Here is a 2559-nt window from a genome sequence, read left to right on the forward strand (position 1 = left end):
GGAAAACATTTTCCGGAAAATGTTTTCCTTCATACCAAACACACCCTACATGTATGAACCTCTTATGGCCTTGGTGTTTGCATTAATCACTATCTTTACTTGTTGGAATCTGTGGAAAAATAGATATGCATGCAAATATGGAGGAAACAAATCTAATATAAACTAGAGTGATATACTTGGTGCTTAAAGACACCAACAAGGAACTCATCAACTTTCCTTACATAAAATGGTCATCCAAGTGGCCTGAGTTGATACAGTTTGGAGGAAATTTCTTCCATGATATCAAAATTACAAAGGTAAGTTGGTTTAAGCCACCTACAAATGTGGTTAAAATCAAGTCTGATGGTAGTGCATTAGACAACCCAGGAAAGATGGGGGATTTTGTTTCAATTTGTTTTTCTTACCTTCCTTTTTAGGCTTTTTAAAACAGAATGCCTCTTTTCTAATTTGAAAACTCCTTAATTTCATTATCCCGCATGGCATCATGTTTGTGACCAGAAAATCAAAGAACATTTCGGTACAGTATACAGTTTTAGTTTAAAGACTACAAAATTCAAAAGTACTCTTTACTTTCTTAAACTTTGTGTCAAGTCAAACAAAGATAAACAAATTGAAACTAAGGGAGTAACAACCTTTGATCATTTTTAGTATCAACTATACATGCAGGATTATGATATTCCATTACCAGCAAGAAGACACATTCAAACATGCAGTTGCATTGACAAAAAACAGTAAATTCAGTATAAGCAATTCATAAAATTGCACTACTTGGGAATATACTACAGGCATCTCTCTCTCTCTCAGTCACACACACACACTATCAGATAAAGAAAGGAACTTACTTTTGTAATGTTGTTAGAACTAGATTTAGACTCCTCAATGAGCACAATGTGAATGAGGAAGAAAGTGTATATTTGGAAAGCATTTCGATATGATGCAACTCGATCAGCAAGCGAACACTCATCCTCTTCACTGTCATTCTTCTCTTCATCAGCATTTCCATCCTTCTGTTGAGACACCCTCCAGAGAGAATCCACAGTAGGGAGCAGCACACTGAGATTGGACCTAAGTGAATCCACAAGATTGAGCTTACAGCCAGGAGTAAGGCAAGGAAACTCCTTCATTAACGAATACACAGGATCGAACACATCCTGCTCCTCCACGCAGAATAGCTCTTTGTCAGATAAGTCAAAGGATACACATGTTTAATTGCAAACAAAAAACAGCAAATTTAGAGAAATGAGTTGGAAAAATCAAAAAAGAATGACAACCCAGATGGAAAATTCGAAAAGAAAACAAAAAAAAAGAGAAACCAGATGGGAAAATGGCAAGGAATGTGAATCAAGTACCTTCCCGATGTAATTGAAAATGCAAGGAAACGTTTAAATTCTAAGAGGCTGGTCTAGGACCTTCGCCAGAACCTGGTTATTCTTCTAGTGGAATTGGAAGAATCAAGATTTTGATCACTTTTGCTGCTGTTCTTAGCTCTGGATGTAGTGGAATTTGAAGTATCAAGATTTTGATCACTTTTACTGCTGTTGTTAGCTCAGGATCTAGTGGAACCTGCAAATGTACAATTGTTAGTGTTTGTATAGGATATAGGATGTAGGATGTTGTAAGGAACCTCTGGTGCGATTTATATAGGATTGAAGTTCATTGTCATCAATTACTGAATCAGTCACCTCACTGGAAGCATGAGAATTTGCTTCCGACTCAGCACATGGTGGTTCCAAAGGTGAACATTCTGTTTGCACTTCCATTATTGAATCAGTGACTTCAGAATCTGTTACATGACAAAGAAAATGAAGTTACAGAAAATTCAAGATAACCAAATCAGGAACTAAGCCCACTCCTTTCCATTATAGATCATATGAAACAGAGCAGATGCAACAATACTGTTTCATGTTGGCTTCACTCATTTTGTCTATATAGTTTGCACATTGACTTTAAAAGTTTTATCAATCAGTTTCACCACTAGCCTCTTTATATATCTCCAGCTCTCTCAGCAAAATAACTTTAGAGCTGTTTTTATATCTACTCATAAATGTACAATTCTGAAAAAACCCATCATTTAAATTTTATATGGATTTTTGAAAGAAAAAGTTGTAGTGAAGGATCAACTATTTATACAAGTTACTACCACGTAATAACTTGTTAATAGCTACTACCTCCTCTACATTGTTTTTAAATTATTTGGATGAATAAAAGCACAAATGACTTGTATAAATTAAAGAGACAAACATGAAGCTCTAGGTTCCCTCCACCAAAAATATTTTGAAAATGAGAACTTTGTAAACGAAACATGAAATAGCAATAACTACATAAATAGGCAATAGATTTGGAGAAAACTACCTTTAGTAATTTCAGATTCACCGATTTCCTCTTCTTCTTTTTCAGTCACTGCGATACTCTCTCCAAGCTCTCCACTTTCTGTTGATGGCTTTGAGCATTTTTGGCAGTAAGTTCTTGTTCCTTCCTCTCAATGTCAAATTTATTCAACCTTTCTTCAAACTCCTCAATGCATGATTCGAGTTCAGGTTTAGCAAACTTCTTCCCCTA

At 35.4% G+C, this 2559-nt stretch overlaps 1 long non-coding RNA gene across 1 annotated transcript; it reads right to left on the bottom strand.

Annotated features, from left to right (window-relative positions):
• Positions 1-1401: 1401 nt before the first annotated feature.
• LOC107062473 (uncharacterized) lies at positions 1402-2553 on the bottom strand. Its single transcript, XR_001474635.1, has 3 exons — positions 2353-2553; positions 1683-1744; positions 1402-1563 (listed from the first exon to the last, which is right to left on the bottom strand). It is a non-coding gene; the product is annotated as an uncharacterized lncRNA (long non-coding RNA).
• Positions 2554-2559: the final 6 nt, after the last annotated feature.

This window comes from Solanum tuberosum, unplaced genomic scaffold (genome assembly GCF_000226075.1).
Source record: "Solanum tuberosum cultivar DM 1-3 516 R44 unplaced genomic scaffold, SolTub_3.0 scf00231, whole genome shotgun sequence".
Lineage (NCBI taxonomy): Eukaryota > Viridiplantae > Streptophyta > Magnoliopsida > Solanales > Solanaceae > Solanum > Solanum tuberosum.